General features: G+C 39.4%; 1 long non-coding RNA gene across 1 annotated transcript; it reads right to left on the bottom strand.

Annotated features, from left to right (window-relative positions):
• Nucleotides 1-6,897: 6,897 nt before the first annotated feature.
• Nucleotides 6,898-11,559, bottom strand: LOC130459897 (uncharacterized). Its single transcript, XR_008919625.1, has 2 exons — nt 11,111-11,559; nt 6,898-7,160 (listed from the first exon to the last, which is right to left on the bottom strand). It is a non-coding gene; the product is annotated as an uncharacterized lncRNA (long non-coding RNA).
• Between the last annotated feature and the right edge of the window lie 2,533 nt (nt 11,560-14,092).

Raw genomic sequence — 14,092 nt, 5'->3', positions numbered from 1 at the left:
TTGACTTCTTTGGGTTGTATGGGTTGATTTTTATGGTTACACTGGTTGACTTTTATGTTTTGGGGATATGAATGGGATGGTGCGGTTTATTTTGTGGGTTTCGGGAATTGGCTCCCATGGCACTATTTCAAAACCGAGTGGGCTTTGTTTGTTGGGCCTAGAGTGGGCCGCCTCTTTATTTTTGTATTTTGCAAGTACATTTGGTGCTTATTTAGTGTTAGAAAAAAAAATTTAGGAGAAATATTACGCCTTTATTGATTCGGAAAGTAAGGAAAACACACTGAAATAAAACTGACCTATATTCTAAGGGGCCTTAGGACCATCTAAAGTCTCTTTTATTTTTTTTCTACCAATCTAAAGAACTACTAGGCGCTTTTTACTAATGGTGCTCTATGTTGCTCAAGCCTGGGGTTTAGTCTCATAAAACTTCGGTCCTTCACCGGTACTCATCTTGAATTCTATTCCTTTTGCATTGACCCACTGATATGTCTTCACCCATCCGTTCTCGATCTCTTCTGGTGTTGATGCAGGAGATATTAACCGGGTTGGATCGAAACCTTCATCTTGTAAAGCTAGGGTAGTCATCACAGTCTTGTCCTCCATAGGCCTCGATTCGTTAAACAATGTCCATAGAGCCTGGTTGTCCAATATTTCAGCTGTTTTAGTTTTGGTGAGGTGGGGTGCCTCATCCAAGGTGTGGCAGTCATGGAAAATTTCAAATCCGGGTTTTAGCAAGCCATCCTGAACGAAGGATTCAGGGAAATCGCAGCATGGGTGTTCTTCTCCTTCCCGAACGAACATCCCGTTAAGGGTTCTTTGATACAGGGGAAGGAGGGTGGTTTGTTTGGCTTTGTTAAGGCGTGGCTCAGACAGGCGGTCAGCAATATCTTCCTCCGTTGGTTCATAGCCTAAGCCAAAGGGAGTAGATTTGTTGGGTAAAGGATGGAATGGGCATTCCTTCTTCCTTATGCCCAATGGGATTCCTGGGAAATAACCTTGAGCTAGCAGCATTCTAGGGATGACCCGGGATGCATGCGGGTCTAGGAATGCTGGATCATAGTCTTCAATGAACTGGATTGCTTCTTCCATTTGAAACCCATAAAGGTCGTATGCAGTTTCGGCCGTTCCAACCATAGTACAACTGATGTCGAGAGGAGGGGCGTGGATTTCTAGTATTACCCCGTTATGGTTAAGTTTAACCATTTGGTGCAGGGTAGAAGCCACACCTCCTAAGTCATGGAGCCAAGGTCGCCCCAATAGGAGGTTGAAAGTGGGCTTGATGTCGATTATTTGAAACTCCGTGGTGCGTGCCATAGGCCCGGTTTGTATGGTAAGGTTGATTTTTCCCAACACAGGCCTTCGGGAGTTATCATAGGCTCGTACCCCTTGTGTGGAGGTTTGGAAGTCATCGCTTCCTAGTCCCAAGCAATGGGCGGTTCGCAACGGGAAAACGTTAACCGCCGAACCGTTATCTACGAGCGCTAGGGGGATGTTTTTCCCTTTGCATCCAACTACTAGATAGAGGGCTTTGTTATGGGCACCCCCCTCCCTGGGTAAATCTTTGTCAGTGAAAACTATGGCCTTTTCTCCAGCATCTCTCGTGACGTGGTTAACCAATGAGTCAGGTGTGATATCCGTAGGCACTGAGATGAGGTCAAGTGAGCGAATAAGCTTTTCGTGATGTTCTTTTGAGGTACACATGAGATCCCATATGGTAATTTCGGCCTTGGTTCTTTTCAATTGTTTCAAAAGAGGATTTTCAATGACTTCTGCGACGGTGGTGTGCCGTCCATTCTCAGGAGCTTGTCTGACTGGGATATCGTCCATGGGAGGTGGCCGAATGTCAGGCTGGTATATTCTTCCTGATCTGGTGAGGTTGTCGACTTCGGGTTCTTGAGTGGTGGTGTCGATGAGGGCATACCCGGGCCAAGTTTCAGTAAAGAGGTCCTGGCCCGACATTTGAGATAGGTAGATATCTTCAGCATCATCATCCCACACACCGCACACTTCTCTCTCGATTCGATCCATAGGGACCACAGCGAGTGGTGCACCTTGAGGTGTAATGTACACCGTAGGGTCGAAGTTCTCATTTTCTGGTTGGTCAAGAGAGATGTGACAAGAGCCGAGTGGGCTCTTGTTGTTGTTGGGTTTGCCAATGTTAGGGAGAGGTATCACTTCATCCTCTATCATGTCCTGGATAGTATTCTTTAGGTTCCAGCAGTTTTCAGTGTCATGCCCATTTCCTTGATGGAATTTGCAGTAAGTACCTTCGACCCAATATTTTCTTTTGACAGGAGGGTCACGGGTGGGGCCTATAGGTCTCAACTTTCCTTGATTGGTTAATCTTTCAAAGGCTTGTACCAAAGTCGACCCGAGTGGGGCAAACTTTCGGTCTCGGACCCATCTTCCAGGGCTTCTTCGGGCGGGAGTCTCTTCTACAGCATGGACTTCTTGGGCTTGGGATGTGTTACCCCGATTATAGGTGTTGTTTTTATATGTGGGTTTGCTTTGTATGGTTTTGGCGAGGTCGTCCTCGATCTTTATTCCCACATCATAAACTCTTTTGAAAGTGTCAAGTCCCAGGTACCTAAGGTGTTGTCTGTAAGCCGGGTCCAGGTTGTCGATGAACTTTTGGACCAATTCTGTTTCGGGAGGCCTATTGATTAGCTGGGCCGCCTGGTCCCTCCATCTAGCAAAGTAGGTTGTGAAAACCTCAATTTTCTTTTGGAAGAGAACTTCCAGCTCGCGCATGGTGACTTGGAAATCCATGTTCGATGAGTATTGCTTGATGAAGACATTGACAAAGTCTTCCCAAGTGGGGAAGAGCTTAGGGTCCTGGTGATAGTACCATTTGAGCGGCACAGGTTCCAAGGACAAAGGAAAGGCAGGTAAATACATGGACTTGTCCACGCCTTTCAAGTTCATGGCATTCACAAAGCTCAGTAGATGATCACGGGGATTGTCCGTGGCCTTGAACTTTGGTAAGTCATATGAACTGAACTTTTCTGGTAGTTTGCCAGGAAAAGGTTCAGGATCGAGGGAGAAGTATTTATTCCCCATGGTTTGTTGTAGGACCATTTTTTCAATCCTCTTCTCGTTATCGAGGTCATTTTTGGCTTGTGCAGCCGCTAAAGCTTCATTTTCCATTTTCAATTGGCCCATAAGTTGGGTCATTTGGACCATCTGGTCTCGCAAATCTTCGATGGACATGTTTGAAGGGGCGAATCGAGGTTGGGGAAGCGGAGATCCTTGAAATGAGGGATGGCGGACGGAGCTTGGAGTCACTAAACCTGACGTTGGCGGTGTATCTTCGAGACGCACTAACCGTTGATTCCCTGATCGGCACCAAGTGGCAGGACCAGTCCTAGGCATAAGATAAGCTAAAGTTTAGGTTCTCAAAGTTTCAAGCATTACTTAGTCTAGACTTTGACTCTCTCTATTGGTTTTTCACTCTTTCTTTTGTTGGTACACTTTTTAGTTTTTTTTTCTTTTGGTCATTCTTTGGATTTTCGAAACACTTGCCCGTGTGACATTCATAATTGTTAGCATGTTCGGTTTTTAGTGCCGAGCATTGTCGTCGTAGGAGGCCTAACAACGACGCAAAGAGTTATTAATTTTTTACGAGTCGCTTTTGAAATCGAGTGATTTTCTTACGCCCTCGTAGCAATTCTTTTTACGAACATTTTTTTGCGCTACGTATTTTCCTTTTGCGCGGGCACCGAGGCTGCTGCGCCTGACCAGAAGGCCAAGCAGCAACTTCAGCGCCCAGCGGCGCCCAGCCAGGGGCGTTGAAAATGCGTCCCTGGCTGGTTCTCGTTTACTGTTTGCGTCTACTTCTGTTTATACGACTTCGATTTGCGTGCTTGCCTAATAACGTCCTTTATGCGTTGTGCAGCGTTTGTGGGATTCGTTACAGGCCATCCCGAGCGTCGCTTATTTTTGTGGCGATCATTCGGGTTTGCGGAACACGTATTTCGGTATAACTCTTTGGCAAATTAGTCTATGAATGTTTGGGCAACTTTTAAGGTCGTTGGTTTTCTAGGATAGTTTGTCACACACAATCACATATTTCGCTACACATAACTAACATCCATCATGAGGCGATAATAACATGCCACGTGGTTTATGATAGGCTTCTATGGGTAGTTATTTGCACCTGGCTTGGTACCGCTTCTATCGTAGATCCAACACATGCCCCGGTCGAGGTAGTGTCTTCAACAGACGAATTTCGCTCAAGAGGCCAACCCGCAAGTGCAAGCCAAGGGGGCATGCAGGCGAGAGGGCCCTAATGAGCGAGCGATTGGGTTCGGGATAGGTGTACTACCTGCACAAGTACCGAGTGGGCAACATGCGCGGCGTATGCACCCCCCTATTGGCGAAAAAAGGTATCCTTAGTCCCAACTCCCGAGGGAGCCGAGATTCGTTATGCGGTTCTGCCCGTTCACATTAATATGCTGATTTTCAGGTCGTCCCAACTTGATGGGGAAATAAACGCGGGGTAGGATCGTTTCACCCTTCGGCTATTTTGATTACCGACAAGCACGAGTATTTCCTTCACTATCCCCAGTGGAGTCGCCACTGTGAGGGGGTCGAAAAAGCACGAGGCTAATGCGTGACCTCGTCCCTCGTGGGTGTGACGATTCTTTTTATTCAATCAAATGTAATTGGATTTCCTGTGAGTTTACACCCAATTGACTAGTAATATAGGAGTCGCCATTCAGTTTTTAACGACAATGAGAAAAACTGACAAAACCCGGTTATCGTGACATAAAGGGAGTGCAATTATGTTTGACCACGACGGCCGTAGGTTCCCTTGTGATCCCTGGTGTGGGGATCTCTCAATATACACCCGCAAGGTAGAGATTGAGGGTTCGGGGGACTGTAACTACCGAGAGGAGTACTCGCTCGTCGATAACTCCAGAGGCAGGATATCCTTACTAGCTCAGCATAAATAATTGAAGGGACATGCGTTAACTATTAAACTAATCTGAGTTGATTTTAGCAATATGCAACATATAATACTAGATCGATCGCGATTATCTAATTTAAATAACATTAAGGGGCCTAGCATGATAATCCAATTTCCCAAAAATATTATATTTGTTAGGCGTGGTAGAACAATCAGATTTAGTTAGTTTAACAGTTCGTAAAAAGGGGAGGAAAGCAATTAAATCACCGAAAAGGGACACATTACGACGCACCCTTGAAAGGTGCGTCACGGTTCTCAGAAAACTAACCACTTTGACTTTGCTATTTCTCCTTTTTATTTAACGAATCTCAAATTATGGGACAGGATACGTTCTATTCGATTTATGGATCGATTGCGACAGAACGCGTGAACAATTTCGCAGCTTGAGGCTTAGGCTAGGGGTTGGAGTCAATACTCAGAATATGAATTGTGTGTTGTTTTCACGTCGAATTTGGGGCTGTATTTATAGGGAAGAGTTTGTGGAAAGATAGAATTGCAGAGTTCTAATCCACAAAGAATTAGGAAAGAACACGTACCCATGTATTTTCAGCGCCCAGGCCTGGGCGCCGAAGATTTCGGCGCCCAGAGCCAGGCGTTGAAAATAGGGTCTGGGCTGTTTTCTTAGTCAGATTCGGATTCCTGAAATCCGTAGTGTTTGAGACTTAATCGAGTCTTTTAGTGCGTATCAATTTCATGACGGAATGCGTCTGGGCCCGTTACGAACTCTAGGCTCGTTAGGATTTTAATTAATACGTAACTCTTATTTCCGAATCATATTAGGAATAGGATTCTCGCAGTTTTCTATCTCATTTAGGATTTATGTTGGAGTGCAACACCTAATTCTGACAGGTTTCTATCTTTTATGACTTGCCACTTTTAGAAGCTACCCTTTACGGCAGTTACTATTTTTAGCAGGTTTCCATAAATAGCAGGTTTCTATAAATAGCAGGTTTCGGGTGAAACGAGAAGGGTGATTGAGATTCGTTATTTTTATAGGAGATGCGTTGTAAAGTGGAGATTTATGTTTTTATCATCGAACCTTCCCTTTCGGGAATGGGGACAAAAGTAGGTGTCTACACCTAGGCCCTTTAGGGGTTAGAGGTTTAGCCGGTGTAGGTTTGGTAGAACTTGGTTTGACTACTATACGGGTTAAACCGGGGTTTGGTTTAACCGGGGTGGCGGCGGCGCAACGAACCCGAGTTGGAATAACGCGGATAATTCGGTATCTTTTAGTAGCATATTGGTGTGATGATTTTAAGAGGCTATTTTGTTGTGGTAGGATTGAGATTGGACATTTAGGTAGCAATTTTGCAAGGGTGCGTATGGGAATAAATATAAGAGGATGGTACCTTGTACAAGTGGACAATATATTTTGCATATACATAGAAGCAAAATTATTTTTATTATTAAAATAAATAAATGTGGTTGTAATTGATGAGAATTGACTTGTGGTATCCAAGAAGATAGAAGAGATAGTGGTATGGATTAGGGATGCATGGGACTATTTGGATGCTTTATAAAACTTTTTGGGAGGTGAATTAAGGGTCACTTGTTCCTTGAGGTTAGTCATGATCATGAGTCAATATAAGATCGTCCTTAATTAATTATTAGTATTTCATGCGTTCACTACTACATTTTGGTGCTTATGCAACGCTCAAATCCGTTGCAGTAGGGTTAAAATACCGTTGCATAAGACCTATTGCAACGGCTGGCTACCGTTGCTTCCGCTGGCGTTGCAAAAGGTCTAATGCAACGGCTTTTGGCCCTATTGCAACGCTTTCTTATAATTTAAGAGTGCCGTTGCATTAGTGTCACATCTAATGCAACGGTCTATCCTGGAAAGTTAATCAATAGGTATTGCAACGCCTGTACACTATTGCAACGGTATACTAATTAATAAACCTTCAATCCCCTAATGCAACGGCATATACACATTTAAATGAATCATATTATAAATGCAAATAGAACTTCATTGATATAACATCTGTAATACAATATTTTGTTTCCCAAAGGGTATAATACAAAATACTGAAATTAGCAAGCGTTCGTAACAAGATATAATTAAAACGCTTAACATTGTTGAAACCATCTAAAGCTAGCAGACATTAGCTAAAGGAAAGTTGCCAGGGAGTCCTTGTTTATATCATTTGATAAATAGCTATATTTCTTCTCCACTTAGTTCACCTTGCACCTGCAAGTAAAAAAAATTCATTAGGGTGAGTTAGTGTTAGGGTGAGTTTTATTTTTTATAACTAGTTTAATAGCAAAAGTACACTATTGTGAGTATTATATCCACGACGTACATTTTCCGTTTTCATCATTCATCAGGAAAGCAATGAACATTGTTTCCCTAATCACATAATAAACCAGATATAAACACATGAAAATCATGAACTGACATCCATATGACATGAAATCTAGTATCCTGTGTACTTTTTAGCAACGTATGGACTGACTTTCGTATAAAGTTCATTATATATTAATTAGCTTATATACTTTCAAACCAGTAATTATCAACAACTAACAACAAACCAGTAATAACTACTAAAACAGCTAATAGCTACCAAAACAACAAACCATTAACAGCAACTAGAGATCTAGAATAGCTAGCTTAGCTGAACAAGGACAAAGTGTTGAACTCCCAAAACATGTGAGAGTATACTATTTTGACTTGATTCCACGCCTTAATCTTCCATAATCATATGTCAAAACAAAACTGCAAGGGTAGCTGTGACAATGCAATAATTATCCTTCTATAACCACAATGGTAGATTTTCACCAAATGGGCAATGCCTCCAGTTAACACTATACACTTAGACTATCATACACAATTCATATATTTGAAACCCAATCCAATTCTTATAATTCCCAATGCAGGATAAACAATATATGGTCGTTTAGCTGATTCATTTCTAGGAAGAATGAAGAGCTTAACACTAGCATGCTATATTAACAGCCATTACTGCTTTATTTGCCTCTTTCTCACCATAGAAGTAAACAAGTTAGACAATAAGAGTGACAAATGACAATAAAACAAGGCAAAATTAATTAAAAATTAACTGAAGTTGGTGTTACCTTGCTAGTTTCATTCAAACTTTATTATTGTTACCGCATACAAGTTATCACAATTGCGCTACTCTAATCAAATCTCTAAAATTGCCTAAAATCACCTACAAGCCTCCTAACAGATATTGCCACTATATTTGAGGATATTTTATATTTGCAATCTAGCTTTGGTTATTGTAAAAAGGTATGTGATTTCTAGTGTTAGAGGCCCGTAATATTGCCACTGCAGCAAGGGCGTAGGTTTGGCTTCTTTGTGTGTTGGTTGCCAAAAGAACTCTTCACAACCTTCTGATCGTAACTATATCAGTCCCTTATGATCCTAGAAACAAATCCATAATGAAAATCTTCTATGCCTAAGATCATACAGCCCTAGTGCTCCCAGTTAGCATGTTAATATGACTCCCCACATTAATGATCTCAAAAACACATCATAGCGCACCCATGAATCAAAATTTCAAAGTATACTTCAGCTATTGGTGATTGGTACAACTCGAGAAGTCAACATAAAGAGCTGCAGACTGCGTCTCACAGTTACAACTTCCTTGATTGTGTTTATAGCAAGAAATATATTGAAGCGGTGCAAAACTGGATTGGTTTTACGTACAATTTCAAGAACCTCGGTGGTCTGATCAGAGACATGAAGAGAGTTAAGTGGTCAAAATTCAGGAAAGACGTCTTTAAAGCTTAGTTCAAAATTCAGGAAGGATGTCTTTAAAGCTTGTTTCATAGCTGGGATTTATCAGCTATCGAAAACCAGAAATATTGTTCTTTGGGATCAACATTCGTCACTAAGGCTGTAAAGAATGTAAAGCATGATATTACATATAGAATTACTGTTAAAAAATTCTAGGATTAGTGCTCAGGATAAAACTTGGTTTGACAACATTTGTCACTAAGGCTCCCAAATAACTTGAATGAAATCATAAAAATACTCTGGCAAATTGACACAAGTTATGATACTACTAATTATTCAAATAAGACACTACTAATCATTTTATAATAAAAAAGTAGCTAAAGAAACAAAAGAAAATTTAGTACCTGACTAACTGTCGCTCCAGATTTAGTAGATTGTCCATTTTGCTCACTGACATGATGCGGTGCACTAGACTATATAATGAAGTTTACATAATGAAGAGTCTTTTACTAAAATTGACTCATACGTATATACCCTAGAATACGGGGATTTAGAGCAATGCGGTTATTCATTTCAGACACATACAAATTATATAGAATACATGCACTATTTTTAGATATTCGGAAAAAGTTAATAAAATTATGTAAATGTATTGTCTTCCCTCAAAAAAAAAGATGTAAATGTATTGTCGTTATTTTGTACGCATATAAACCATATTTTCATAAGACTCTAAAAACGATATTCAATTTAAGGAGTACAAATTACAAGTTAAATTATTTTACTGATCAAAACTAATTATGTTATTGACTAAGACAAACTTTTTACTTACTAAAGCCGATTTTGTTAATTATCTAGTGCTCTCCTCAATCCTCATACATACAACCGAATTCTTACCCATCAAAGTTGGCTTTTATTGATTGAAATGGACTTATACCAAATATTACCCAAACTCTTTAAGTGAAAAAGCACAAGGATGTCTTAAATGAGTCCTAAACAAAGTACAGGACACTAGCTAGCTAGGAGATGGTAAAAATTTAGGTTATACATTAGCTACAACTAAACATGGGGGTAAGTAATGACTTATTTCATATTCAAGTATTTAGGTACCTATAACGTAGAGAATAAGACAAGGAAAACATGTTAACAATACTTTGATTCAAGGCAAAAAGAAATAGAAAGATTAATCAGCTAACCTAATTACATGCACATTCGTATGATGTTATGTGGGCTTGGAAGGTAAACACTTCCTTCGAAATCTCAGGTGGTAGTCAGATGGGTGTCTATTGAACATCAGGCTATGAATCACCCTAGTAAGACATGACTTCAGAGAGCTTGATAATAATAAATAAGTAGATTCCTCCTACTATGGCCACAGAGGGAGCAATCACATACATAGAAAAACTAATCACTAACCATGAAACAATCTGGTACAGGTTAGAATAATATGTTTAACAATGGCTTTTTCTATATACCAAGTATATAATAACAAATAATAATAACGAAAGAAATACAATAAAAAAATCAGGAGGCTACAGGCTTGCATCACCAGTTCACCCATACGAAAGCAAAAAAAAAAATGTACCTCTTATTTTTCTTCTATTATAGAACCGCTTCTCCTGGATTAGCCTCAAGAAGATGTAAGTTTCCTAGATTAGTTTGTGGTTTGTAAAGTATTGATTTGTATCAGCTATTGTAGAATTGTTAAATCTCCCTGGAACTAGTATGCAATGAATCTGGTCTTATGGCAGCCTATCCACTAGTTGGAAACTCATATTAGTCTAATAATTGTTGCAACCTAATAGTACTTCCTCAGCTCTAGAGCAGGTTTGGAGTACTTAATTGATTGAACACAAAACATGTGAAACCAGTTGGACCCTACTCCCATCTGTATATTTGCACCCCAACCTTAAATTATACTTTATGCTCCACTAACAAACCGTTATAAGCATATTTAAAAGGACGATCTTCAACTAGAGATTTCAAAAAGAAGTCCTAACTTCTCATTCATATTTCCAATTAATTATACATCTTAAGCTCAAACACACACGAAAAAAGAGAAAGTTTTCTTTCCCCTTGGGCAGGCTTGAACTAGAATCGAAAAACCTAAAGACATTATCACAAAACGAATACCAGTACTTAACTACTTAAGTACTTATCATTCCAATTCCTTTTGCAAATTTAGTATTAAACTGCAATTCAACCTAAAATATCAAGAGGCTAAAAGATCAAACTTCCCCCCTTTTGCTTATACCACATCAACAATTATATCAAACAAACATCATATATTAAATCAAAACCTAAAAACAACAATTAAAAACTACCCAGGTGAAAAAACCAACAAGATTAAGTTCATGACACTAATTACATGCCATTCAGCGTATTGGGCATGAAATTGAACCAAAATAGCAAACCCTAAATAAGGCTTAAGTTTATAAGATTACCGTTTGAGTGATGTTCGATCCGACCGTCTCCTTCCTTCAATTCGCCGGCCGCCTTCTTTCCTATGCCGCCTTCGATTCTTTTGAGAGTTGAGAGTGAAATTGAATGGTGGTACAGGTGAAATTGGGAGTTAAGAGTTGAGAGTGAATGGGGGTTAGGTGAAATTGGGTTTGTGTTTTTCTTTTGTCCGTGAGTGTGAGTCCTCATCTGTATGCTCATTTTCTTTTTTAATTTTTTTTTTTAATTTTTTTTTTTAATTCTAATGTTCTAGAAAAAGGTATAGTTGGCGGCATTTTAAAATTTTCCGAAAAAGTTATTCAATACTTTTGGCTGTGTTTTAAATTTTGAGGTAAAATGAGGAGGGAACTCATAAAAATGTTTGCGCCAAAATGCAAGGACCGTCGCATTAGATAGTGGCTGTTGCAAAGACCGTCGCATTAGCTACATCTAATGCAACGGGTTCAAAGAAGCCGTTGCATTAGTTAAAAGTTGTTGCATTAGCCCCGTCTATTGTAACGGTAAGAAGGTTGGCGTTGCATTAGCCACTGTTCAGCCGTTGCATAATGTCAAAAATGTAGTAGTGGTTTCATATTAATCGCAATATAATTTGTTTATTATTTTCATTTATGTGTAGTTGCTGCACTTGTTTTATGTACGTAGTCATAGGAAATAACCCATCTTTGTCATGCTAGAAATACTTGAACCAGAAAAATTTGCTAGTTGATATACTTTTTACTCGCTTACCAAAAAAAAAGGAAAAAGAATATCACCATCTATTTCTATGTATAATATAAATTTGATCCATTAATTCCTCTAGAATCTTATTTCCTTGTTTCTAACCTCCACTTCACACAAAGTATTAACTATTGCATAATTTTCTAACTTAATTCTGCCCATAAACACACCTTGGTAAAAACACAATTTATAATGCATCAGCATGCATACATATAGTCCCTGCATTTTGTAAGCATGTCTCAATTTAGAATTTTAACATCATTCATAATTAGAGAGAATTTTCTAAATTCTTTTTAAGAAAAATATATTCATATAGGATCTTGTTTTATTCGTCTCAGAGAAATGAGTTGTTTTACCTTAATTAGTTTTAAATTTAGATGTTTGATGTGATACAGTCACTTACTTATGTTTAAGCCCCTTTTCGCGCCTAGCTAACCGACATCCAAAACATAAATGCTTCATACTTTTAACTCAGTGTAGGTATAGCTAGCTAATATATGCTCGAGAGAAATTAGCACCAATCTCCGATACAACCATACATACAAGTCATTTAGGGTTCCATATTAAAAGCAATTGGCGATGAGTGGAGTAATATAATCGGATTATGAGGTGTTTGGTAATGAGAGATTTGAGAAAAAAAAAGAGCTTTATGATGTGAATTAGAGGTTTGACATGAATACTTTATAAATATTGAAATTTTATATTTTTCTTTGCTAATGCATAATAAGAGAAAACAATGATAAAATGTACATTGGTAAACATGAAAATAGAAATTGAAACATCAATATTTAACAGAGCCACGAAGGACGTACATAGTAGTACTAAGTTTTATTTTAGAAAGTACTAGGGTAATTTTTAACAAAAAGATTGATATTTCCTCCAATTCGTTCCCTTTTGTTTTTCTTATAAGAGAATAAATTCACTTTATTTGTTAAGTTTTGGTTGAGTTGGATCAATGACAACATTTTGGCATGTACGACAATTTGTTAGGGAAAACTCAAAAAGACAATCCAAAAAGAAAAATAGGAAAAACTTTGCGGGATGGAGAGAGTAAAAGATATTGATTCAACATCAAAATTTTGTACTCCCTTTGTATAATTTTAGGATTTATATGTTGACCGACACAAAAATTAAAGGTCAATCAAAGGGAAAGAAGGGAAAAGGAAACCAAAAGTCTTTGTTATCATAGGTTTTTAGGGTTAACAAATGTCACATCATCTATATCTTTCTCCCCCTCCCAGTCACCATCGTACTCCTCTGGTTACCGTTATTACCATCACCCTCCTCTGCCTACCACTATCACCCTTCGCTCCCTCCTATCTCTCGGAAAGTGCACCTCGCCTCTTCCTTCTCAATCTGGCAGCGTCCCCTCCTTTATCTTGCCAAAATCGCTCCATTGCCATGTCGACGACAACCATTCACCACCACTTAACAAGCTAGCTAGGGTAGCTTCAAAAGTCAAAATTCGACTATGAAAACTTCAGATTCGGGGTACTTATGGACGAATTTGACATATAGAGTTAAAATTCATGGTGGTTGGTGGTTCTTTTAGGATTGGTGGTGGGTTTTTGTAGGGTTTCAAGGAGGGTGGTTTTCGTAGGTTGGGGATGATTTTCGTCGGTGTTAATTTGGCGGTTTTCGTTGCTGTGATTTTCGTCAATGGGCGAGTCTCGTTGATGGTGGGGTGGGTTTGTGGTTGGCAGGTAAAGGTTTGGCGATGATGAGGGTTTCAAGGGGGTGGTTTTCGTAGGTTGGGGATGATTTTCGTCGGTGTTAATTTGACGGTTTTCGTTGCTGTGATTTTCGTCAATGGGGGAGTCTCGTTGATGGTGGGGTGGGTTTGTGGTTGGCAGGTAAAGATTTGGCGATGATGAGGAGAATTTCTTGGTGAATGGATGGGATTTTTGTGGTGGTTGGGGCGGGGATATGGCGGGGTTGGTGTTTTGAATAGTTGGGTTGTTTTCTCGAGTGGAGGAGTAAGGTGGTGGGATGGGGTTTTGAGGGTGGAGGTAGTTTTTTGTGGTGGTTTAAGTTGTAATGGCTGGTGATAGGGAGGTGATTTCCGCCCCGACAAGGATGTTAAATTCTAGGATGACACCGATGAGGGTGGCAGATGGTGTTGGGACGGTGATGGTGGGGTAATGTTGGTGGCCAAGGTTGTAATACCTCGTATTTTTATAATAATTATAAATATATTTTATTATATTTATAAAGCATTTTATGATTTTTAGAATTTATTTCGCATTTAA

The sequence above is a fragment of the Spinacia oleracea genome, chromosome 4 (assembly GCF_020520425.1).
Source record: "Spinacia oleracea cultivar Varoflay chromosome 4, BTI_SOV_V1, whole genome shotgun sequence".
Lineage (NCBI taxonomy): Eukaryota > Viridiplantae > Streptophyta > Magnoliopsida > Caryophyllales > Amaranthaceae > Spinacia > Spinacia oleracea.
Note: the sequence above shows the minus strand (reverse complement) of the source record. Positions and strands in the feature narration are given on the sequence as shown.